The 26,956-nt window shown below is 43.6% G+C and overlaps 1 pseudogene; it reads right to left on the bottom strand.

Moving 5' to 3' along the window:
- Window positions 1-3,671: 3,671 nt before the first annotated feature.
- Window positions 3,672-26,956, bottom strand: part of LOC145398503 (uncharacterized) — a 116,171-nt pseudogene continuing 92,886 nt past the window's right edge.

Raw genomic sequence — 26,956 nt, 5'->3', positions numbered from 1 at the left:
TATGTTTTCTATTATCTGTCATTATATATATAAGTGGTGTCAAGCCAAGCCAAATATGAAACTGATTTTTATTTTCTACTAATTGAGACTATTAGTAATAGTGATAAAAATGTCCAAAAATGTCACTGGGATTGGACATAATACAAATATAACACATGTGAATGATGTGTGCCACCATTTAGCTGCAGTGTAAAGGAACAGTATCAGTGTTAATTTCATTTTTCAGTGTTAACCCCTATTTTTTTTTTCACCCCGAGTGCTGTTGTTTTTCCCCCCATTGGCTGGGGTAACAAAAAATTTAGTTTTTCTTTATTACCTGGAAATTCTTATGAGGTACGTTAGATTTAATGGTGCTACATGAAGGCCTTATGGGTACTCTACCTAATGATATGTATCTTTTCTCCCAAGTATTACAAATGCCTGAGGCAGACCAAAGTTAAGACAAACTGTCTTTTATTACCCCGAATGACTATAGCATTAGAAGAAGAAACAGCCAGAAATAATGATCAGGTAATGTGGCAAAAAAAGGTCAGGTATGGTGATTAGTTAGTGAGTGAAACAATGCTTATAATGCCTTTATTACTGCTTGAAAACCAATATACTCTCATACTACATATACATTCGTACCAAGTAAATAAATAAATACCGTTTATGAGTGGATAAAATAGTTACCCTCCCATAGAACTCGTTTTCTTTAGTGCCAGCATATTAGAAAACCCAGTTAGGTAAGGAGGAACTCCTACCTGAAATGGGTATTTTAAACCTCAGGTGAGCGATTTCTCTATGAATTTTCGATGTTTCTCACCAAAAGCGAAGGTTTTAGCCAAAAAAAAAAATTTCGAAAATTCCTCGGGACTGGGGGATGTCGGAGGTGCGGAAAACCTCGGGACGTGACGGGTTAAGGAAGGTCCCTAACACCTTTACCTAAGTCACTTATTTTGCTTATCACTCCTTGCCCTTCTCGTCTGTGCTGCTTAAGTCACTCTAATGTCATCGCGCTCTGCATTAATAACGTAGAAAGCGATATTAGCCAACTGTATCTGAAAATAAATCGCTAAGGAAGAGGTGTTGGCGAGCATTCTTAACCTTCAAGAATGCAGGTTCTGGCATGCAGTTCCAGCAAAGGTTAAATGGCTTTCTTCAGTTTATATAGCTTTTTTTTTTTTCAGTTAAATGTCTCTTCAATTTAAATGACTCATCAATTTAAATAGCTTTCTTCATTTTAAATGGTCTTCAGTTTAAATGGCATTCCTCAGTTTAAGTGGCTTTCTACAGTTTAAATGTCTTTCTTTAACTGAAATGTCTTTCTTCAATTTAAATGGCTTTCTTCAATTAAAATCTTTTCACTTTAAATGGCCATCTCAAATTTACATGACTCCTCAATTTCGAGTGTGCGAATACTATAACCATTAGCTTCCCCATGCTCAGGACAATTTTAGGTGAGCGTGGAATCATAGTAGCCGGAGAACAGTGAAGAACCATATGCGGAAATAAGCTGTTAACCCCTTCAGTTCCATGACGTATTGCTAACTTGATTCTTGTTACCTTCAGACGATTTTTATTAAGCTTAGATGATGGCCTCTAGTAGTAAAGGGATTAAATAAGGCCATATCTAATCCCCCTTTGACAGCCCATCCGCCTGCTGGTAACGCAAATATGCCACATTGTACAGTTGGCTCCACTCCCGCGTGACCCACCCTGCACTGCTAATGTTGCCTCAGCAGTCGACGGGTATTAGTCTAAGCTTTTTATTCTTCTTAATCTCTCCCCTGCTTGACAGTGGGTTGCGAATCTGGTTGACGTGTCGTGGTTATGGGTTTGCACTTCAAGCATCGGTTTCAGTGTCAGGTGGGTCACGTGGGTGTGGAGTCAAGTGTACGTCGTTGGATTTAAGGAGTTCAGAAAGAGATGCCACGGAGCCTCCTAGATCCACCAAAGAGCGACAATATACAGGGTGGTCCATATATAACGCTCATCTTACACCCTACTGGCCGATTTCTAGTCTGTTGCGGGGGCGGCTGTGTATCATTCTCTCTCCTGCATCGTCTGTTCATTTCTTACTCCAACTACCACAAGTCGCGCCCACAACAGCACACATAGCCTTCCTCCACAACACACAAGATACTGCCAGGTGAGTTTCAACGTATGCTGTTTACTTTCACTCCGTACGTGTGTGTGTGTGTGTGTGTGTGTGTGTGTGTATGTGTGTGTGTGTGTGTGTGTGTCTGTCTGTGTGTCTGTCTGTGTGTCTGTCTGTATATCTGTGTGTCTGTCAGTGTGTCTGTGTGTCTGTGTTTCTGTCTGTGTGTCTCTCTGTGTTTCTGTCTGTGTGTCTGTGTTTCTGTCTGTGTGTCTGTGATTCTGTCTGTGTGTCTGTCTGTGTGTCTGTCTTGTGTGTGTGTGTGTGTGTGTGTGTGTGTGTGTGTGTGGTATTTTGATCACTGTTTCGTTTGTGTGCTGTCGTTTTAAAAGTACCATTACAAATGCTTACAAAACTAGTCCTATTACACCAGCTCACATGAAGAGTGGAGCAAGTCCCATGAGTCACTAAAAAAAATGATGTTTATTCTCTGAGTCACATAAATAAGGTGTGTTTTCATCCATTCGTTGGTTATAGTCAATCGGGGTAAACAAAAACAATTTACCTTAACTTTGCTTCACTGATCGTGTTTCAAAGCAAATGGGCAGACTGGATATCACATGGCAATGGGTATATAACAACCAAAAACATGATACATGAATGAAAGTTCTACAACCAGTCAGTGCTGAGATTTTAAAGAATATGTGGATTTTTTTTTTTTTTTTTTTTGGGGGGGGGCCTAGTGAATTGGGAAAATGATAACCGCTCTCAGGTTATAAAAAATATAACACAAACTCTGAAACTAATGGAAATGCAGCTTCCAAACACTCAAGAATTTTCCTTGTTTATATGTACAACACATTTATATATAATCTATAATTAGGTAAAAAAAAAAATACAGCATACATTCTGAACATAGACATGATTTCAGTCATGAACCAAGGCTTTACCTCAGCCAACGAAGTTGGAGGTTATGTATTCACTTGTGTTTGTGTGTTTCTTGTTTGTTTTTCCACGCAATTTCTCCAAAAGTTCTCAATGAATTTCAATAAAATTTTGTGGAAGAGTGGGTCATGGGCCAAAAAAGAATTGATTAAATTTGGAGGCAGATCCGGATCCGCATCAGGATCCTGCAATTGCACTGACAGAGGTATGCACTCTCTGAGTGCCTTCTTGTCCGTTATATATACTGATATCTTATTTGTTTGGCCTGATCCATGCAAGTTCACATTCGTCTAATGTTTTACCTTTATAGGAGAAGGAAATTCAAACTTTACATTTTTGAAGCATTCATGAACCTCTGCTTCTTCAGAAAAATAATTGTATTGTTGTCCATGAAGTTTATCTTCAGTGTGAAGCTTTGTTGCACCTCACACTGATGTTTTGTTGTATTTTTTGCTTTGTTGTTTTTCAGATGCAATAAGAAACAGGTTTTTTATTACCCCTTTGGGGGGGGGGGGGATGTCTGTACCAGGGGTAAAAAACCACATATTTATACTTTAGTTACAAAAGCAGGCAGGTCCTGTCTCTTGCTCTGGCTCTTTAAGGCAACTGTCACTGATCACCTGACAGCAGAATGAATGCAGTGCATTCAAAGTACCTGAAATGACATTACTTAAAAAATGTCAAAAAAGTTAAATGAGCAGAAAATAAAACAAAAGTTCTTCGTACGATCATAACCTGGCACCAAATCATTATTGAGCAAATCTGCATGCACATTAAATGGAGTATAGGTAGGCCTATCACCACACAAAAAACTAGAAAAATTAGGCAACAGATAAAGATTGGCAGGGCTGTGTTACTTTTTACGCCAACTTGTCCTATGTTTTTATTTACCCCGATTGACTATACTTATTAAAACAGGCTTATTTCCAAGCGCCCTTGAGAGTCAGGGAAAATCGGACATATTTTTATTTGTACATGTCACTTTAAAAGATAGAGTTTACTTCCACCCGTCTCTGAACTGTAATCAGCCTTTGTTTCCATGTCGGAGTCGCTCATTTTTTTTTTCTTTTTTTTGTCACTTTGTTTTATTTTCCATCCGTTTAATGATCGCGTAAGAAACAGACCCATTCCATCGTTCCATAAATCGCTAAAAAATACACTTATATACTTATATCTGTTCTTCCACTTTCAATGTCTTTTTCCATCGTTCGATGAAAGTTAGTTAGAAATGAAGCAGATACCAGAATACTTTGAATACTCACATGTAAGTCACTTAGAAATGGAATACTAGAATTAATTTACATTGTCCATTCTCTCTTGTGTCAGAAAAACAACACGATATTTTATTTACTTTGCCCACTCGCCCCATCATATTGAACTTTCCCTCTTCGTTAGTATGGAAGTCTTTGGCATGTCTTCCTGCCCTGCTGAATCACTGAGCTCTCTCCCTGACGATTTCCTTTTCTCCCTGCCATCACTTCTGTACCCTTCAGGAGGTGGGGGCACGACACCTCCAACCCCTGGGAATGCCAGGAGGTGGGGGTTGACTTGAGAGATTTGCCGTGCCTTGCTGTGGGGAGGCCTGGGGTGGTTCCTGGGGAGGGTGGCTGATCGGGGTGGTGGTTGGGGGTCGTGATGGTGGTGGTGGGGGGGTCGTGATGGTGGTGGTGGTGGTGGTGGTCGTCGTCGTCGTCGTGTTTGACGTGGAGGGCACAGGGTGGTGGAGGGGCGGAACATGAAGGCTTCTCTCTCCCACCCCGAGGACTCTCACCCTAAAAGAGAGAGAGAGCAAAAAAAGTGTTACCTATTGGCTGAGAGAGAGAGAGAGAGAGAGAGAGAGAGAGAGATTATCAAACAAAAGAGAGCAGGATTGTGTCATCCACTAGAACAGGCATGCAATTATAATGTTATGTGCTAGAATAGGAAGCCAAGAGACCCTAGAGTAGTAACATCCACAAAGAGAGAGAGAGAGAGGGTGCCGTATGCACTAAAACGCTAAGCCAAAAAAGTATCATTAACTAAGAGAATAGGCGAAAATATTAGTCACGCCATGCGAGAAACAGAAATTATACACACACACAAAAAAAAGAAAAATTCTGATCCATCTTTGCCAAATACAAAATATTGTTTAGAGGCGAACGTGTAGAGGAGGAACATACCGAAAGGGGCGCCGTCCCGAACTTGTATCTGTCGGGGGGTAAAAGGCTGGATGGTTGGGTCTCGTGTTCTGGGGGCCGCGACCCCTCCTGCATCGGAATCACCTCTGGGTCAGCATCACTCTCACTCACAACCTGAATAATAACGATAAATTGATAGGCTGGAATATACAAGTCACGAAGAAGTGCTGTAGAATGTGGACTTACGTGTAATCTTCAATAGAACCAGAATCTAAGCCAGGTTACGGTGAAAGAACTGTATTGGGGGAAGGAGGTGGCAGTATCGGTAGAGAGGCGGCCTGCAGTCCCAATGGACCTAGGTTCGAATCCAGGCTGGGGCTGGGAACAGTTGAATTTCTTAAAAAGCAGACTTTTCTGATCTACCAGATGACCCACCGGCATGTCATAAAAGTACCCCCACTAATACCAGTACACCAGTCTTGTAGAAGACAGCCCTAGCATGCATCCAATATGAATGGTGGGTATTAGCGTTGAAGTGGTGATATGTGGAGATGTAGGAGGACTACTGGGCCCCAAGGAAGACTACTGGGACTTGGGAATAGGCCCTGAAACGTTTGCCCAGAGTCGGAGACGTAAAAAAAAAAAAAAAATCTCCACCACATATGGGGGAAGGGAAGGATATTCCCCATTTTCAGTCGTATATTTGTGGATTTATTGCCTTACCGAGTATAGATTGAACTGGTACTAATCAATAGAGTTTCTGGGTGAGGAGGAGTATGGTGCTTTTGTGTGTGTGTGTGTGTGTGTGTGTGTGTGTGTGTATCGGTACACGGCTAGCACTAAATATCGTGCCACTGCTAGCACCAATAAATATTATGTGTTCTGCTGTTATAGTATAACTAGACCACCGTGTTGGAGATCGACGACACTGTCTGTAGTACACGTCAGCTACTCGCCGTCACTGCCTGACACTTCCCACCAAAGGTCCTCTGCCACTAGAAGGTGGAAGCTGGTCTGTTATTAAGTGGTAGCGTAAGGTGACAGAAATGAGCAGATAAAATCTCTCTTTTTTGGGTACAGAATAATATAACTGCGACCCGAGAGATATGTAAGAGCGATACCACCTCCCTTAATAACTATAAACGGCTTCTGACGCTGTACGCTCACCGTGCCGACTAGGGCGCGGTGCTGAGGTCAGCTAAAAGTGAGGTGCCGAGCATTTACATATACTCTGGGCTTATGCAAAAAGTAGAGATAAATGACAACTCTACTAGCACATTATACACCTCTATTAAATGGTATTAAGTACATTCACATATACCAACATAATAAATGGTTCCCCAGGACTTTACACTTACGCACTATTCAGATATCTTTTCACTTCTCCTAACCTTCATTTTATAATGGAAACAGGGTGGCACTTGTGGTCTGCCATCCACCTTCTTCTCTATACCACAGCTAACAGCGAAATGATATTTGGTTGTTCATCATTCACACTTCATTACACACTGTTAATTATGACTAAACAGCTTTAAAAATTATTATGTACAATGTGTGATACTACAACTTCATATGGAAAAAGATGTTGACACCAGAACATGTGTGAATTCAATAAGAAAAACACACATTCATAGAAGAGTAGATTTTGTGTGTGGGGGGGGCGTTATGGCAACGGTTACAGCAGGTTATTCGGCTACTATACGCGTGGTAGTCACAGTCGGGTAAAAGAGCATGTTATATTGTTACATTATGGTCATGAAATGTGAAAATGAATTGATGTCCCAGTGATTCCTAATCTGGCATCTGAACCTGAATGGAGGTGTTCAGTTTAGCTTTCTTTAACCCTGGGCAACAGAGAGGCCCGGTTATATTGGTGCCATCCCATGAAGGTGTACCTCTCCAGCACCAGAAACACCTGTTATGGGACTTTCATTTATGTGTCCAACTCTGGGCATAAATATCAGAGCCCCTTCCATGAGGCCCAGCTGTTTTCCTACATACTGTACCATACACCACATATCACCATTTCGGCGCTAACACCCACCGTTCATATTTAGGCCTACTCATCTGCATCTCCCTCTCTATGCAGCTGGTGTGGTGAGTGATGAAGGCTGTGTGGTGGTGATGTGGTGTGGTTGTTGTGGTGGTTGGGGTTTCTGTGTCCTCAGGCTCCTTCTCCCTGATGGGGATGTCCTCCCTGGTGTGGCTGTGATGGAGGTGGTGATGCCCATCGTGAGGTCTCCACCACCTGGTATACAAGGTCAGGAGGATGATATGGACGATGATGATAAGGATAAGACCCACTCCGACCCCAAGCGCGGCCGGGATTAGCGATGGCGGCGAGAAGACCGAGGTACCGCTTGTTCCCACCGCTGACACCACTGGATGACTTGGCTCCTCCTGCACCTTTTCCACCCCCATTGCCGCTGCCACCACCACCATTCTTCCCATCGCGGACTTCTGCCTCTGCGAGTCCGTCTGCAAGAACGTTAAGGATCATGTTCTACAGCTCTTTCACCTTAACTTGGCCTAGATTTTCATGTTTTTGCAGGTAATTTCACGTGACTCAGTAACAGAAAAAAAATGATGTAGCTCTACATCCTCTCCATAGCACTTCTTCGTGACTAGAACGCATTCTGTTGTTAAACTATTGTTACGCCTCAGCATTGAACATGGAGAATTTGCAGTTTTAGGCCAAGTTTAAGTGAACAGAGTATAGTAAACTTAGCTTTTAACTCCATTATTTGCTCATACTGTTTTTACTGTACTTTAACTTGGCCTATAGTTTCATTCCTTCCATCTTCAGTGCTGAGGTGTAAAAAAGTTTAACAATAGAATATGATGCTAGTCACGAAGATATGCTACAGTAAGGATGTGCATTCACGATATTGACTTCTCTGCCACTGAACTACGTGAAATAAGCTGCAAAAGGACGAAAATCTGAGCCAAGTTAAGGTAAAAGGAGCACACACACACACACACACACACACACACACACACACACACACACACACACACACACACACACACACACACACACACACACACACACACACACACACACACACACACACACACAAGGCATGCCCTCCTTCACACGCATGCGACCACACACACACGCAGAACCATGTAATTAACTGTAATCAGGCCCAACACGTTATGGCAGTTGCTGAATTATGTAATTACTGACACGGGGCGTACAAACACGTCCACATGAGGCCACTTAGCTCGACCACATATACGCACATGATATATATACTCCTATACCAAGGGACATGTAGCAAACTATGCACATAAAAGCACATACACGCACATAAAGGGGCACATACACCTAATGCATCAAAGACTCAGTTTTTACAACTATCAACCCGACACAATCTTCCAAAAGAGTACCCACTTATGTTTAATAACATCCAGGTCAATCCTGCATCATCCTTGAGCATGTTTGGGGTTTCATTCACTCGGGACTTACCTTGGAAAGATCATATTACATCTCTTGTAAAATCTGCTTCCAAGAGATTAGGTGTGCTAAGCCAACTCCGTACCTTCTTTACCCCTGCACAGTTGTTAACTTTATGCACGGGTTTTATTTGCCCCCGTGTAGAGTACACCTGTCATGTGTGGGGAGGCTCCCCACATACAGCTCCTCTCAATAGGGTGGAGTCAGAGGTTTTACGTCTCATTAACTCTGCTCTTACTGGCTCCCTTCAACCTCTCTCTCTTCGCCGTATTGTTGCATCGTTATCTCTTCTGTCGCAACGTATATGGTCACTGCTCTCCTGAACTGTCTGTTTGCATCCCTCCTTCTGTACGACGGGCGCATAGCACCAGTCCCGCAACAAACTCGCATCTCTTTTCTGTCCAACTCTTTAATGCAAGAGTTGACTGTTACTCTCAATCCTTCATTTATGCAACAGGTCAGGTCTGGAACTGGTTCCCTCTGTCTGTATTTCCTACTTTCTATAATCTCCAGTCTTTCAAACGCGGTGTGTCCAGGCATCTGGAAATGAACGAATTTTGAATTTGGCTCTCTCTTGCATTGCTTCTGTTTTTTTTTTCTTGGAAGGAACAGTTTGCGAGCTCCTGGCCTTTGGTTCCTTCTTCCTTGCATAAAAAAAAAAAAAAAAAGCCCACTATATAAATCTATATGGCAGGTATGATCATCATCATCACACACACACACACACACAATTACAAACACGCCTGGTATCTCAACTAAACCATACGCTTTTTCGTTTTTCCAGAGTAACAGCAATATAATTTCGTGTATATAAATTCATAGGCCAAAACCAAAATTCTTCTCTCACTTGTATGTATATTCTATGACACTGTCCAAAAAAAGTGAAAATGTACATTTAGATTTGGAAACTTGTTAGCATATGTTTACAGTTATGTGTTGTAGTAACTAGGGCGTTATTCTCTCTCTCTCTCTCTCTCTCTCTCTCTCTCTCTCTCTCTCTCTCTATCTGTCTATCTATCTATCTATCTCACCATTGGTCTGGAACACGGAGTTGGTAGCGCCCACGTTATTTAGTCTGAGGTGGGAGGGGACGCTGCTCCCCTTCTCGTTGTAGGCGTACACGAGCAGCTTATACCGGCCTCCAGCCCTCAGCCCCTCTACTTGTGTGGGGGGAGATGGGGGACAGTGAGTGAGTGAGGGAGGGGGAGATGGGTGGGAGTCGAGGGAGTGAATGTAAGGTTGGAGAAGAGATACGGTAAAGCTGAGAGAGAGTTGAGTTAGAGAAGAAGTGGGAAAAGGGAAAGAAAAGTGGATTTGTGAAAGAGATGGAGAAAGGAGGGATTAAGGTTGGGAAATGGGAAGAGGAGTGGACCTGGGGAAGAGGTGGGAAAAGGGGAGGGAGAATGGATTTGTGGAAGGGGTGGGGAAAGAGGAGGAGCTGGGAAAGGGGTGGGGAAAGGGGAGGGGGAGTGAAGCTGATGAAGAGATGGGGAAAAGGTAACTGGGGGGATAGGGAGAAGCTTGAGGAGTGGAGGGAGGGAGTGAGGATAGGAGGAGGAAGGATGGGGGGAGAGGAAGGGGAAGGAAGGAGGAGTGAACTTTGACGGGAGTAGGAGAGGAGAGCGGAGAAGAATATCGACAAAATTACTATACTAGAAAAAAAAAAAAGATGAATAAATCGCCATGGAAGAGGTGCTACGGAGCCTCCCAAGTCCACAAGACTATAACGCCTGGAATGGCAGCAGGTAGAAGGTTTTGATTAATACCTGTCGACTTCACGAGAGTAATTAACACTGGGATTATATATATTATTCTAAGTACATATTTTCCCCTAGATTACGACCCGAACTGTTGATGATATAGGCAGGTCCCTAATTGCACTGCTGAGTAAACTGGGAGAAAGAAGAAACAGGCTTTGTCGAAGAATCTGACCGTCACCAGAATCGAACTTGGGTCTTAAAATTGCGAGCTGAGAATGGTAGTATTAAGAGACATAAGAATCATTTAATGTGTGGGAGAGACAGACAGACAGACAGACACAGCTAAACAGACAGAGAGACAGACAACGAAAAAGAAAAGAGAGAAAGAGAGAGAGAGAGAGAGAGAGAGAGGATAAAGGAAGAGGGTAGGAGAGAGAAAGGAAATATTTGTGGAGGAAGTGAGAGAGAATAGTAGGGGGGGGGGGAAATAAGATACAGTTTGGGTAAAAGTTGGAGTATGGAAATGAATGACAAGAGGAGAGGGGAGGGAGAGAGCAAATGGAGAAAGGAAGAGAGGAAAGCGAATGGAGGAAGGAAGGAAAGCGAATGGAGGAAGGAAGGAAAGCGAATGGAGGAAGGAAGAGAAAGGAAGGGGAATAAAGAAAGGAAGAAAGAGGAAGGCGAATGGAAAAAGGAAGCGAGAGAAAGGGGCTTGGTGATGGGAAGAGAGAGGAAAGTGAATGGAGAAAGGAAGAGAGAGGAAGGGGAATGGAGCAAGGACGAGAGAGGAAAGCCAATGGAGGAAGAAAGTGAAAGAAGAACGAATGGAGGAAGAAAGAGAAAGCAGAAAAATACGAAGTTTATAAGTAAAAGAATATATGAAAATAACGAAAAAAAAAGAGAAGAAATATTAAAGAGAACAGAGGAAAAAGGTGTAAAGAGAGGGACAGAACGTGGAAAAAAAGAGAAGCAGAAAAAAAAACAAGAGATGTGATGATAAAAAAGAAAAGTGAGACGAAAGCGAACGAAAAAAGGGGGGAAGAGAAAATATTAAGACATCGGAGCATCGAAAAGGAAGAAGAAAAAAAAAAAGAAAAAAAAAAAGAACTGACGAAGTGGTAATGAAAACACGGAAAGTAGATGGAATAAAAGAAGGATGTGCGAAAGAAAAAAGAAATGATTTGCGGAAAGAGGGGAAAGTGAGTGAAATATAAAGAGAAAATTTAAAAAATATGGACGTCAAATAAGGTAGAAGTGAAGAAGAGAGAGAGAGAGAGAGAGAGAGAGAGAGAGAGAAATAGGAAGTCGAGAAAAATTGGAAACATGAATGAGGAAAGCCAGACAAAGGGAGAGATGAAAGAGAAATTAAATGAGAACTGAAGAAAAAGTGAATAAATATGGATGTGGAAAGATAGAGGTAGACGATAACAAGAAAAGCTGATGAGAGGAAGAGAAGCAAAAAGGAAGGGAACCATGGCAGAGGATGGGAAAGGGAAAGATGATAGTGATGATGATGAGGAGGAGGAGGAGGACGAGGAGCTGGAGCAGGAGCAGGAGCAGGAAGGGTAAGATGTTGATGATGATGTTGGTGGTGGCGGTGGTGGTGGCGGTGGTGGTGGTGATGGTGGTGGTGATGATGATGATGATGATGATGATGATAGGAGCAGGAGGAGGAAGGACACCGTAAGTAACTGGTGATGATGATGATGATGATCATCATCATCATCATCATCATCATCAGGAGGAGGAAGGGTAAGAAATGGGTGATGATGATGATACTGATGGATAAACAAAATGAACGATAATTATAGACTCCGACTCCCCAGTTCTATTTTAATCTTGCCCATTACCTTCCTATTCCCTCTTGGAAGATTACGGTGTTTAATTATAAGTGTAATTGCCTCTGATAACGATAATGGGTCGTTGGTGTGAGACTTATGATACCTATTTTTATTTGCCCATTATCTGGCTATCATTTCCTTGCCCATTATTTCCCTATCATATCCTTGGGAGGTTAGGTTGAAGTGTTGGAGAAGAATGGGTGCATCTGGAGACAGTAACAAAGATGTGTAGTAGAGATTGTGGTCATGTCATCCAAGGAACGTAAGAAACTGAGAAGGATTATAAAGACAGTAGTAGTAGTAGTAATAGTAGTAGTAGTAGTAGTAGTAGTAGTAGTAGTAGTAGTAGTAGTGGTAATAGAAGGGGTTAGTATTAGTATTAGTAGTGGTAGTAGTAGTAGTAGTAGTTGATATCCCAGGCTCATCAGAGCGTGAACCCAGTAGACTGCAGTTTGACTACTACTTTCAATGTCACTAATTCTCACCAATCCAGTATCTGAGTGAGGGGTGCTAGGAATCTGTGAGTAAAGGGTGCTAAGAATATTTGCTTGCCTGACGGAGGGAGAAAAAGGGATGTGAGAGAGAGAGAGAGAGAGAGAGAGAGAGAGAGAGAGAGAGAGAGCGGGGGGGAGGTTGGAAAACAAAGAGACAGGTAGAAGGTATAATTGCAGTGGTTAACTCGTAGGGAGGAGGAAGGAAGAGGGATGGGAGGAGTTACAGATGAAGGAAGGGAAGAGGGGAAGTGAGGAGGAGGAGGAGGAGGAGAGGTGAGAGGTGAAGTAACAAGAGGAAGAGAGAGAGTGAGATGGAGAAGAGGGGGAGAAGGGAAAAGGGGGAGGAAACGATAGAGAGGGGAGTTGGGAAGAAAGGATAATGTAAGAGAGAGAGAGAGAGAGAGAGAGAGAGAGGAGGAAGAGGAGGAGGAGGAGGAGGAGAGAGAGGAGGAAAGGAGAGGTGAAGGAGGAAATAGGGGAGTAATGGGAGAATAGAGGGGATGGAGGGTGAAGAGAAAGGCAGGGAGAAAGGAGGAGGAGAAGGTGGATGAAATATGACAGGAATGGGAGAAGTGAGAGGGAGAGAGAGAAGGGGAGAGAGGGGATGGGGAAGGAGGAGAGAGGAGAAGAGGAGGGGGTAAGAGGGAGATGGAAGGGAGGGGAAGGGGAGGGAAGAGGGGTGTGAGAGGGAGGGGAGGGAGGGGGGAAGGGGAGAAGGAAAGTAGAGGGGGGGGGAAGCTTCTCAGTGGCTCTCATTAACGTCATCAAGTAATCAAGGACGTGTGTGTGTGTGTGTGTGTGTGTGTGTGTGTGTGTGTGTGTGTGTGTGTGTGTGTGTGTGTGTGTGTGTGCGTGTTTCATCATGTGTGTGCCTGCCACTGTGTGTATTTTTCCTGTTTGTGTGTGCTGGGATTTTACGTGTTTTTTTTTCCTTTTCCCGTCAGTGCTTATTCTTTGTGTATTTCTGGGTTCTTTCTTAGCGTGTGTGTGTGTGCGTGTATGTATGTGTGTGTGTATGTGTGTTTGTGTGTGTATCTGTATGTGTGCGATTTCCGTTCTGAGTCACAAGAAGGAAGAGATGTGAAATATTGCTGTTATAAGTTACTGTAGTTGTGTGTGTGTGTGTGTGTGTGTGTGTGTGTGTGTGTGTGTGAATAAATATGTGTGCATTGTACCCTGGTTACATAACAATTCTACAATCCACCTGAATCCCCTTCCCTCTCTCTCTCTCTCCTCTATTCCCCTTTGTCCCCTTCTGTCTCATTTTTCCTCCTCTCTCTCTCTCTCTCTCTCTCTCTCTCTCTCTCTCTCTCTCTCTCTCTCCTTGGTCCTTTTAGTTTTCCTTCCCATTCCTCTCTCTTCCATCTTTCCTTCTCTCCACTTATATGTCTACCTCCCCCTAACCCCCGCTCCTTTCCTCTTGTCTCCCTGTTTCTCTGTCTTTCCCTCTTCCTCTGTCTCCCTCTTTCTCTGCCTTTTTCTCTTCCCATGTTTTTGACCCTTTTCCGTCTCCTATTCCCTTTCCCTCTGTTGATTAAAACACACCTGGCGAGATGGTCTTTACTGAGTAGCAACTTTTCGCTTTGCTTAGGATTGTTAGGCTACTTGTCAAGTAACTTGGCAAAACACAGTACAGCGAAATGTTGGTACTCATCAAAGACCTCCAATTCATAGGTGTGTTTTTATCAGCATTATATCGGCACTATTTGGCATATAATTATCACAAATCCTCTCCCTCTGTTCGTCCTGTTCACCCCCCTCCTCTGTTGCCGCACCTCTCTCCACTTATCATTCCTTCATACCCCCTTCTTCCCTGTTTCTATACTTCCTTTCCATGGCTCCTTTTCCTCTGTTCTTTCTTCCTCCTCCATCTAGTGTCATTTCTTCTCTAGCCCTCACCTTGTCTCTTCTCTCTGTCTTTCCCCTCTCCCTATTCCGAGCCCTTCCCTCTCCCCTCTTTCCTCTCCCTCTGTCAACCTCTTCCTCCTCCTCCTTGTTATCTCTTCCTTACCAACCCTCAGTTCACCTCCTCCCATCTTCCTCTTTTTCTGTTATGTCTCCTTTAGTTTACTTTTCTATCCCATCGATTTTCCTCCTATCCCTCCTCTCTTCTTCCTCCCTCTTCATCTTCAGTCTCCTCCTCTTTCTTCTTCCTCCTGCTTGCCCGTTTTCACCATCCTACCTCTCTCTGAATTCCTCTTCTCTCCTCTTTCTCCTCTTCCCCCACCGTTGCTCTGTTCCTCCACCATGCCTTTCCTTCCCCCATCTTCGTATCATTTTTCCTTCCTCTTCCTTACTTCCTCTTTTCCTTCATTTTTCCACTCCTGTTCCTGTTCCCTCTAAAACAAACCACCACCACGACACACACACACACACACACACACACACACACACACACACACACACACACACACACACTACATCTGAAACTAAACTATATAAAAAATGAACAACCGGTATATATATTCATCTCATTTTCGGACAATTTACCCCCCCCCAAAAAAAAAAAAAAAAAAAAAAAAAATTGCATTCAGGTTTTGCATGTCCCAGGTTACAGTTACAATCCATTATTGCGTCTGCTTAATGCATCCTAAATCTGGGTCGTGGAATATGCTGGAAAAACACACGCACGGATCTCTTTTGAAATGTGTGTGTGTGTGTGTGTGTGTGTGTGTGTGTGTGTGTGTATTATTTATAGTGGCGGTGGTAGAATAATGAAAACTTAAGTGGTTGTTGATGATGATGATGATGATGATGATGATGATGATGATGAGGAAGAGGAGGATAATGGTGATGGTAGTGAAGATTGTGTTGATGGTTATAATGATGATGATGTTAATGATGATGATGAGGAGGATAATGGTGATGGTAGTGAAGATGGTGATGATGATGATGATGAGGAGGAGGAAGAGGAGGATGGTGATGGTAGTGAAGATGATGATGATGATATTGATGATGAGGAGGAAGAGGAGGATGGTGATGGTAGTGAAGATGGTGATGATGATTTATTTTTTTAAATGACTAGCACACTATTTTATCATAGTGTTTAATATGTCTAGTCTGTCTGCTTGCCTGAATGTTACTTGATTTATTGCTGGTATGTGTATTTGTGTATTTAGTATATCTTCAGTGCCTGGTATGTTAATTAGTATGTTCTGTATACTGTCTTGCCGTATGCCTAGCAGTGTACGTTTATAGGCTGGGTGTAGTCCTGTGTTTGTTTGTGTGTAGTTAAGGTATTTTTTATGTATCTGACACTTGACTTACACTTGACAATCATTTCTTGAAGGCCCAACAATCAACCTACTTGCCATACATAGTCACATGTCACCACTTCAACACCAATGCCCACCGTCTGTGCTGAATACGTGCTGAGTCTGGCTGGTGGGTCTTCTGGATTTCAGTAAAGTCTGTTTGTACGAAATTCAACTCACCCTGGGATCGAACTAGCATCGTTTAGAACAGACAACTAAACTAACCATTTGAGCATCACCTTCGTTTTATCAAAGGAGAGAGAATATTATCGTTCAATATTCAGAAATAAATCGGTAATAGAAAGGTGCTAAGGAGCCTTATAAGACCACGAGTGCATCCCCATTTCTCTTCCTCCTATGATCTTCCTCCCTTACCCTTCCTCCTCTATCTCTTTATCCTTTATTCCTCTTCATCGCTATCCTCCTCATGATCTCCCTCTTTCTTGTTCTTCTAATCATATATCGAGCTTCGGTCTTTCTCCCTTGCTGTATTTTTCAGTTTCGCTCCCTCTTAGCTTTATCTCTTCTTTATTTTTCTTTACTTTCTTAACATATTTTTTTATTTTGATTTCGTGTGGATTCTTACCTTTTCAATTTCCTTTCTTCACCTTTTCTATGTTGTCATACCACATCAGCTCTTTTAACCTGCCCATCTCATTCCACACATCTCCTCTGTCCCACCCACCTCTTTCCCATTGTCAAGTTCTTACGGGCGACTAGTGTGGTGGCGGAGGAGAACGTCCCAGTTTTCTACTTTCTGTTAAGGTAACGTATAAGTTTATGTAAAATATAAATCACCAATAAATGGATTCAATCATTCTGGGTACTCAAGTACAGTGTGCTAGGTAAATTCTCTAAGTTTCTTCCGCACAAAGCGGCTCCTGGACACACATCCCTGTCCACTGCGGGACGCTTTAGCTTTCTCCTTTGCTCCTCTAATCCTTTCCACCTCGTCTACTTCGTTGCCTGGTGGTGTGGCTCATTGAACCAGCTAAACATTATGTATTAAGCCAAGCTTCATAAAATATACCCTCATTATAAAGTAAGTTAAAGGAAGTATACAATTATAGGTAAGGTTCTCTCAGCTATACCAGTAATAAGGTTGCTTAATATCTTTCACATAATTGAATATAAAATTACTAACAAATAGCAGTTCAAGCTAGACATCATTATTCCTCTAGCTCACTGGTAATAAACCCAAAACCCTAACACTGAGATAGTTCTTCTTTTATTCATCTAATAGAAACAGACAAGCAAAAGGCTTAAAGTTAACTGTTACAGATGCCCGAGGTATATTAAACATTAAGTTAAAAATAACCGCCAAAACAAAGAACAATAACAAAGGGACAGATGAGTCGTCCTGACACCCGTACATATATCTTCCTCGATCCCACCCACCTCCCTCGCTCCATCCCACCCACCTCCCTCTCTCCATCCCACCCACCTCCCTCGCTCCATCTCACCCATTGTCTGTCCTGCTCACCCATGCCTTCTCTATCTCACCTCTCCCTCTGTCCTACCCACCTCCTTTCTTCCCCTCCCACCCACCCACTTTATTCCTCCGTCGCACTCACTCTCTGTCCCTCCCACCCATCCATTCCCACCCACATGTCCCTCTCTGTCCCACCCATTTTCGATTCACACATCCTTTACACCTCTCCCACCCACTCTATCACTCTCACCCATCCGTTCCTACATCTCATCCACTCCCACCCACATCTCTCTCTCTCTACCCCACCCACATCTCCCTCTATCCCTCCCACCCATTTCATCACTCTCACCCATCCTTTTCTACATGTCCATTCCCATCCACATCTCTGTCGCTTTATCTTATCCACGTCTCCCACTATCCCTCCCATCCACCTCTCCCACTCATTCCCTCTCATCCCACACATCTGCGGTCACGATGTGGAAGACACAAGGCTTCTGCTGCTTCCCTATGATAATGGACGCCCTACACAGCAGCGTTCTGTAGTCCAGTTCAGTCATGATGGGGGAGGCGTGGCTCAATCGGTAGAGACGTGGCCTGCCTTTCTAATGGACCCAGGTTCAAATCCCCGCTGGGGCAGGGAACAGTTTAAGGATTTGAATTTCATTAAATCAGGCTTTACTGATCTACCAGAAGACCCGCCGACATGTCGTAAAAATACCCCCGCTAATACCAACACACTAGTCCTGTATGAGACAGCCCTAGCATGTATTCAATATGGATGGTGGGTGTTAGCGCCAAAGTGGTGACATGTAGAGGTGTGTGGTATGTAGGAGGACAGTTGGGCCTTGATAGCAGGCTGTGAAGCCTATGCCCAGAGTCGGACACATAAAAAAAAAAGTTGATGACGCCGTGGCTGCTGGAGGAGGTGTACCGCCCCTGGGGAACGACTGTGGTGTAATCTGTGTTGTTGAATGTCCACCTGTACGGGGGGAGTGCAGCGATTAGTAACCAAGGAGACTCATTTCTTCCTCATAACAAAGGCTCAGTGAATTTTAAGCTGAACTAGTATGGTGTATGACATGTTGTTGGATGTCCACCTATAAGGGGGAAGTGCAGCGATTAGTAACCAAGGAGACTCATTTCTACCTCATCACTAAGAATCTGAATTTTATGTTGAACTACCAAATCCTGTGTTTATTAACCAAGGAGACTCGTTTCAACCTCATAACTAAGGCTCATGGGTCTGATGTGTTGTTGAATGTCCACCTGTAAGCGGGGAGTCTAGAGATTAGTAACCAAGGAGACTCATTTCTACTTTTCACTAAGAATCATGGAAGTTCACGTTATAGAAGTAATCCATTTTTGTCATATAAACACAAACCCAGCAATCCGAATAGTAACCAAGGAGATTCGCTCTTACCTGTTAATTAAGGGCAGTAATGTAGTTGGCTCTTTGGAATCCGTAACGCCTCTTCCTGTGCGATTTATTCTGCATATTATCTCTCTCTCTCTCTCTCTGCAAATTTTGTCAATATTCAGACTATATAAATACAATAAAATAGAATAATGTTTAATATGCAAAATAAATCGCTAACGAAGAGGTGCAACGAAGCCTCCCAGTTTTGTCAGGTTAAAGCACACACATACACACACACACACACACACACACACACACACACACACACACACACACACACACACACACACACACACACACACACACACACACACAGAACTAGAGAAAGCACTTAAAGGCAAAAACGAACGCCCAGATACCAAAAGGCAACAGCCATTCTCGAGGCAGGAAAATTATTACGACAGAGAGAGAGAGAGAGAGAGAGAGAGAGAGAGAGAGAGAGAGATGGGCAGAAAAACTGACAGACAGAAAGACAGGCAGAGAGACAAGATGGGAAAAAACACTGATATGTAAAAATAAAGTCTCCAAATAAGAAAATCAAAACTTCAGACACACGAAGAGAGAGAGAGAGAGAGAGAGAGAGAGAGAGAGAGAGAGAGAGAGAGAGAGGAAAGATAAACACACAAAAATCCAGAGACAGAAAAAGAAAGCAGTAGAGAGACATGGCGGTATATAAACTCACAGAAACCCAGAATAAAGAAAGCAGTGTAGATAAAAGACAGTTTTCCAAATAACACAGCCATTTTGGGGTCGGGAAAAATTATAGAGAGATATGGAAGTGAAATGATAAGGCAGCGGTGAAATATTTCTGACCGTGGGTGTGCAGATCGAGGGGCACACGCACGCCCTCTAACACGTCTCCAGAGAGAGAGAGAGAGAGAGAGAGAGAGAGAGAGAGAATAAAGGAGAGGAAGAAGAGTAATATTTGGAGTAATTTGTTTCAGTCGGTTCGTCTCTCTCTCTCTCTCTCTCTCTCTGCAGCAATAAAACCTACCCGCCTGAAAGGATGCACAATATATAAGCCCTAATGTTACTTTCTTTCCCCCCTCCCACACACACACACATGCACACACACACACACACGCACGCACACACACACACACACACACCTCCTACCCCAGTAACATAGCCCGCTTGCGTGCTTCATTTATCAAAGAACCTTTCGTCAGAACACCACCGTCAATCCTAAACCAACACCATAGATTTGATAGTCCTTTACCTGAAGACCAATAGTTCTCCTTCCACCCTCACCTTTAGTCCTGCTACCTGCCATACACACCTTCACTTGGCCCCCACTCCAGCACTAAATATTCACCGTCCATACTGAATACATGCTAAGGCTCTTATTTTATCGTGGAGCCATTCTGAACGAAATTCCAGTTTAGGATCGATATCTTGTCTTTTCAGATAGCAGACCAATTGCCACGTCATTTCTCTGAGGTTAAGCACTCGACCACCACAGTCTGTCCTTCCACTCTTACCCACTGCTTCTTCCAACCCCCATCCCCATTAATCATTGCACTCCTCTTACATCCCCATCCCCATCCCCACCACTACCCATATCTTCATCTACCGGTACCTCTTTCACCTCCACCTCCACATCCCCCCACTATCACTCTCAGTTCTGCTCCCCCTCCCCCTCTCTTCCTTTCCCTCCCTCCCCTCATCTTAACCCCTGACTCCCACCCCTCTGCACTTCTTTCCTCCAACTGTTCTTGGTCAGGCCCCCGTCCTCCCCTGACGCCTTCACAACGGTAAACTCATCCACAATGCCGAAATTAGGAACAGCCAGGCAATTTCGATGCAACAGTTCACACACACACACACACACACACACACACACACACACACACACACACACACACACACACACACACACACACACACACACACACACACACACCGCTCGCTGGTGCAGTGGTAACGTTCCCGCTTGCCAAATGGTGGACGGGAGTTCGCGCCTCGCTCAGGTTGCGAAAAGTTTCACTGACGAAGTGGGTGGTTACTGTCCCCCTAGAGCAAGGGGACGGGTGTGTGCGTGTGTGAAGGTCACAGCATTGCCCTTAGATCGGACTATATAAGCTCTCAGCTCCCTTCCGGAAGGGTAAAAGCTGACCATCACGACCATCAAGTGATCTTGACCGACCCGGTGAATTACACACACACACACACACACACACATTCTCTCTCTCTCTCTCTGCGTTTTCTGTATTCTTCGCATTTTGTCATCCTTTTTCAGACCTGTTTGGCCTACTGTTCGGTTCACATTTTCAACCTGCGAGTTTTCTGTTCTTGGTCAAACACAATAGTATGCGCGCTTGTGTGAGTGTGTGTGTGTGTGTGTGTGTGTGTGTGTGTGTGTGTGTGTGTGTGTGTGTGTGGTGAAAGGAGGAATTAATGGAGTGCGGATGAGGGAGGGGTGGCTGTGAAAGAGAGGTTATGTTTAGTGAGGACGGTGTGTGTGAGAAAGAGAGGGATAGAGAAGAGGGATATTAGGGTGAGAAGGTTATAAAGACAGGCAGATAACAAAGTGGATGGTGAGGGGGATGGAGGAGTGGGCTTGAGTGGGGAAGAAAGCGAAGGAGGGCGTGAGGAAGGGAGGGAAGGAAGGAAAGGTGTGAGAGGGAGGGAAGGAGAGTGCGAGGGAGGGAAGGACGACGAGAGGGAAAATCGACTGTAAGAGAGGGAAGGGTGTACGGGAGAAGGAGTAGGTGTAAGTGAGGTGTAAGTGTGAAGGAAGATGGTATTAGAGAACGAACTAACAAAGGATATATCTTCTATATGGGCGAAATTGCACCTTGGAAATGACTATAATTGATGAGCAGTAATCAGTGAGGCGCTTTAAACACACACACACACACACACACACACACACACACACACACACACACACACACACACACACACACACACACACACCACCTAGCCTTCACCTTACGTATTTCATCCAACCCCATTGAGGGACATGGTATTCTTCCCGGCAATGCCCTTGTTTTTGTTTTGCTCTCTCTCTCTCTCTCTCTCTCTCTCTGTTGGTGTTGATGTCAGGGGCTTAATGGCAATGGAATGCAGTTTGCTTTGAACGAGCGGACTGAGGACGTAGTGGGAAAAATATATATTGAAATGGGTTCGTTCAGTGTGCGGCTTTGTTGTGGTGTGTGTGTGTGTTTGAGAGAGAGAGAGAGAGAGAGAGAGAGAGAGAGAGAGAGAGAAATGAGCATCTCCAATTCAAACAGCCAATACTCTGACACCTACAATGAAAGTTTAGGACAAAAATTTAATAACGCGACGCTGAGACAAAGACAAGACGAGAGCTGAAAAAAAAAGAAGCGAAGATTAATGGTTGTAAGAAATAAGGGTGAGAGAGAGAGAGAGAGAGAGAGAGGGGGGGGGGGGCTTTCTGTTGTTTGGTGCAGCTGCTCTTGGGGTGTGGGAGACAGGCGCTTAGACACATAAAGTAAAGAAATTGTTAAAATGAGGATATAAGTAAATAAAGGCTAAAACACACACTCACACACATTGACCTTCACTATTGTTTGCTTGCTTTCATTGACAGCAGTAATCTCTCTCTCTCTCTCTCTCTCTCTCTCTCTCTCTGGATGACGGAAGGAAGGAGATTATTCCGTTGTCTATTTTTTTTTTTTATGATTAAGTTACCACCAGATAATTTTATTTGACTGAAGGAGAGAGAGAGAGAGAGAGAGAGAGAGAGAGAGAGAGAGAGAGAGAGAGAGAGAGAGAGAGAGAGGTGTCTGGGAAGGGGGAGACGGAGAGTAGAAAGGGGAAGTGGAAGTGATGTAAAGAAAGTTGGAGTGTGGGGGGGTGATGGAAGAGAGGGAGAGAGGGAGGGGGACAGGGAGAAAGAGAGAAAGTGGGGGAAGGGGAAAGGACCAAGACTGGGAGGGGGAAGAGGGGGTGGTGTAGAGAAAATAGGAGGGAGAGGAATGGAGAAGGGGTGGGGGAGAGGGGAGGGAGGCAGAACAATAGCAAGTAAGAGGCAGGTAAGAGAATATCCCTAATGTAAAAGATCAATTCCTTCCTCTTCATTCTCACCTTAATTACCTTCTGGGCTCCGTCGCGCTGGCTCTTAAGGAACAATAAGTAGCGCCGGGAACAGGTAATGACAGGTAAGGCCATAGTTACAGGTAAATTAAAACTGGAATTGTAATTGGGATTTTAGGGAGGAGGGTGTGGGAGCGGGGGGATGTTTTGAAGTGATCTGGAACTGGAAGAGTGCACTGGGAGTGGAGTGAAGGTTTATGATTAGGCAGTGAGATGTGTACAGAGGAAACGTGTGTGTGTGTGTGTGTGTGTGTGTGTGTGTGTGTGTGATGCGGTGCTGCAAAGAGAGAGAGAGAGAGAGAGAGAGAGAGAGAGAAGGTGGGAGTGAGTGAGGTGGATAGGAGGAAAGTGAGCATTTAGACAAACCTGGATCGGGTGAAGGTGTAGACGTGTGTGTGTTTGAGGAAGCGTGTAGTTGTTATTGGAAAGGGAGTGACGGCATATAGACTGAGAAATGGATCCATGTGAGAGAGAGAGAGAGAGAGAGAGAGAGAGAGAGAGAGAGAGAGAGAGAGAGAGAGAGACAGACAGACAGACAGACAGACAGACAGATAGACAGAGACAGAGGCAGACAGAGAGAGACAGGCGGACAGGCAGACAGACAGAAAAAAATGTGTGTGTGTGTGTGTGTGTGTGTGTGTGTGTGTGTGTGTGTGTGTGATGTGGTGCTGCAAAGAGAGAGAGAGAGAGAGAGAGAGAGAGAGAGAGAGAGAAGGTGGGAGTGAGTGAGGTGGATAGGAGGAAAGTGAGCATTTAGACAAACCTGGATCGGGTGAAGGTGTAGACGTGTGTGTGTTTGAGGAAGCGTGTAGTTGTTATTGGAAAGGGAGTGACGGCATATAGACTGAGAAATGGATCCATGTGAGAGAGAGAGAGAGAGAGAGAGAGAGAGAGAGAGAGAGAGAGAGAGAGAGAGAGTGAGAGAGAGAGAGACAGACAGACAGACAGATAGACAGAGACAGAGGCAAACAGAGACAGAGACAGGCGGACAGGCAGACAGACAGAAAAAAATGTGTGTGTGTGTGTGTGTGTGTGTGTGTGTGTGTGTGTGTGTGTGTGTGTGTGTGTGTGTGTGTGTGTGTGTGTGCGCGCGTGTGTGTGTGTGTGTATCCCATATTGAATGCTGAGTTGTACCAATAGCTTAACATAGGTAACGATGCTAGTCACGAAGAAGTGTTATGGAAAGGATGTAGAGTAAATGGACGAGAATTTGGGCCAAGTTAAGATGAAAAAACTATAGTAATCCAGAGCATGTCCGCGTAATTTCCTTGTTTCCTTAGTTATTATTATTATTATTATTTTTTTTTTTTTTTTTTTTTTTTTGACATTCACTTCCTCATCATCTAATCCTTCCGCCTCTCCTTCTTTCTTACATAGGCGCGTCTCGTTTAGCAAGCTCCCTAACACCTCTTCCTTTGCGATTTATTTTTGGATATGGCTGGCTGATATCGTTTTGTGCGTTATTTATGTATAGCGATGTTAGAATGATTTGAGAGACATAAAGTGGCAGGCGAGGTGTTATAAGCCAAATAAATCGCTTAGGAAGAGGTGCTAGGGAGCTTCCTTAATCTAAGAGAAAACGAGCTCTAGTGTAAGCCCGTTTTTGGTTTCCTTCCTGCTGTTTATAGTGGGACAGACACCAAGCTCATTTCACAGCTCATTTCCTAGCTCATTTTTAGTATAGTAAGCTTCACGGGAAAGGTATGACGCTCACTGTGGGTTCCAGGGCAGGCTTTGTAATACTGGTGATGTTAATGGTTGGGACGCTCACTGACATTAACTTCAAGGATGACTGAGTAAGGGAAGTGGTAGGACTGAAGGTTTCGTGGATTAGGAATTTAATGATAGTAATAATAATAAAAATATAATAGTAATAATAACAATAATAATAAAAGTAACAAGAACAACAATGGAGATAATAATATCAATAGTAATAATAATAATTATGATAATAATAATAATAGTAATAGTAATAATAGCAATAATAATAATAATAATAATAACAATAATAATAATAATAATAATAATAATAATAAATAATAATAACAGCAACAACCAAACAACTACAGTTGTTTACTAATCTGCAACCTAATCGATTCTATTCAACACAGAAACTAGATAGCACTCAGCGAGCTCATACCTCCACCAATGTCACTGTAGGATAAGGATTCGGATCTGCCTCAAAATTTTATTAGTTCTTTCTTGGCCCATGGCCCACCCTTCCACAAAATTTCGTTGAATTTCACTGAGATTTTTTGGAGATATCGTGTGTACAGACAAACACAGGTGAATACATAGCCAACTCAAACTTCGTTAGCGGAGGTAAAAATATATCTTTTCTGGCAGGTTTAATGAATGAGAGAGAGAGAGAGAGAGAGAGAGAGAGAGAGAGAGAGAGAGAGGAGCAATAAAAAAAGAAACTTGGAGAGATATGGGTGGGTGGGACTGTGGAGGAGAGAGAGAGAGAGAGAGAGAGAGAGAAAGGAACAATAAAAAGAGAAAGTTGGAGAGATATGGGTGGGTGGGAATGTGGAGAGAGAGAGAGAGAGAGAGAGAAGGGGGGGGGGGACAGATGTATGTTATCTCAGGAGGCTTCGGGTACAGACAGATATCAGAGGAAGGAGGAGGGGGAAGGAACAGGACGGGGGGAAGGAAGAGGAGGAGGAGGAGGAGGAGGAGGGGGGAAGGAGGAGGAGGAGGAGGAGGGGGGAAGGAGGAGGAGGAGGAGGAAAACCGCTGCGAGGACAGGGAGGAAGAGAAGGAAAGATAGATAAGGAGGGAAAATGTCGAGATGATAAGAGAGGAGGAAAGGAGGGAGGAAGGTGGGAGAGACAGGAAGAGATAAAGGAGAAAATTAGGAGCAAAAGGGAGAGGCGGAGAGATGGAGATAAATGAAAGAGAAAGAGAGATGAGAAGTCGGAAGTAACGAAAGAAGAAAACGGAGGAAGAAAATGGTACATGCAAGAGAAAGGAAGAGAAGAAGAACGAGAGAGAGAGAGAGAGAGAGAGAGAGAGATGATAAAAGACACAGAAATATCCCCAAATTAACCTGAAGACAAAGAAGCGCTCCTGACTTCCTCCTTCAGTGTTCCTTAAGAGACGCAGCAGGTTTAATTAAGGCACACTCTCGCTCCTTAAGTAACCCAGTAAGACACGAGACTGGCCGCGGTTCAAGACACCAGGGGACCATGACCTGACCTTTGACCTTTCTGTTTAAGCTTTGAAGACGTATAGATTTGTGACCTTTCTTGTTTAGCTTTCAAGACGCCAAGGACTGATCTAGACCCCTGAGCTTTGTTATTTTTTTTTTTAGCTATGAAGAAGCTATGGAATGTGACCTGACCCATGACCTTTCTGTTTTAGTTTTCAGGACGACCCATGACCTTTCTGTTTTAGCTTTCAAGACAATGCATGACCCTTCTGTTTTAGCTTTGAAGACGACCCATGACCTTTCTGTTCTAGCTTTCAAGACGACCCATGACCTTTGTGTTCTAGCTTTCAAGACGACCCATGACCTTCCTGTTCTAGCTTTCAAGACGACCCATGACCTTTGTGTTTTAGCTTTCAAGACAACCCATGACCTTTGTGTTTTAGCTTTCAAGACGACCCATGACCTTTGTGTTTTAGCTTTCAAGACGACCCATGACCTTTGTGTTCTAGCTTTCAAGACGACCCATGACCTTTGTGTTTTAGCTTTCAAGACGACCCATGACCTTTCTGTTCTAGCGTTCAAGACAACCCATGACCTTTCTGTTTTAGCTTTGAAGACGACCCATGACCTTTCTGTTCTAGCTTTCAAGATGACCCATGACCTTTGTGTTTTAGTTTTCAGGACAACCCATGACCATTCTGTTTTAGCTTTCAAGACGACCCAAAACCTTTCTGTTTTAGCTAAGACGCTAAGGACTGTGACTGGATTTTGACCTGATCTTTGACCTTTTTTTTTTAGCTTTGAAGACGCTAAGGACTGTGACCTTAACCCTTAGCCTTTCTCGTTTAGCTTTGCAGATGTTAACTGCTTTGATCTTGACGTATGACCATTTGCTTTCAAGGCTGTCAAGACTCGAGAGAATTTTTCACCTTGACCTCTGACCTTTCTTTTGGAACTTCTTCAAGACTTAGGAAATTGCAGCCTTGACCCCTGACCTTTCTGT

Source organism: Coenobita brevimanus, chromosome 5 (genome assembly GCF_032717465.1).
Source record: "Coenobita brevimanus isolate Jiangsu-jjx chromosome 5, ASM3271746v2, whole genome shotgun sequence".
NCBI lineage: Eukaryota > Metazoa > Arthropoda > Malacostraca > Decapoda > Coenobitidae > Coenobita > Coenobita brevimanus.
This window is presented reverse-complemented; position numbering and strand designations above follow the sequence as displayed.